Below are 232 nucleotides of genomic sequence, written 5' to 3'. Positions count from 1 at the left end.
ACACACTGCTCTCACACTAGGACCACTGCTCTCACACTATGACCATCAGCACTGCTGTCTCTAGAAGAAATGGCACGAAGGCTCTGCCTCCAGCACGTCTCTCAGGAGCCTGGAACCTGGAACCCACTCAGTCACAAGGGGCTCCGTGGTAACAGGGGGGCTGGGCTCAGGCCCACCATCAAGGGTGCAGAGAGGGGGAGGGGCTGCCAAAAAGACGACAGATGAGTGTGGA

This window comes from Oryx dammah, unplaced genomic scaffold (genome assembly GCF_014754425.2).
Source record: "Oryx dammah isolate SB20612 unplaced genomic scaffold, SCBI_Odam_1.1 HiC_scaffold_1, whole genome shotgun sequence".
Taxonomy (NCBI): domain Eukaryota; kingdom Metazoa; phylum Chordata; class Mammalia; order Artiodactyla; family Bovidae; genus Oryx; species Oryx dammah.
This window is presented reverse-complemented; position numbering follows the sequence as displayed.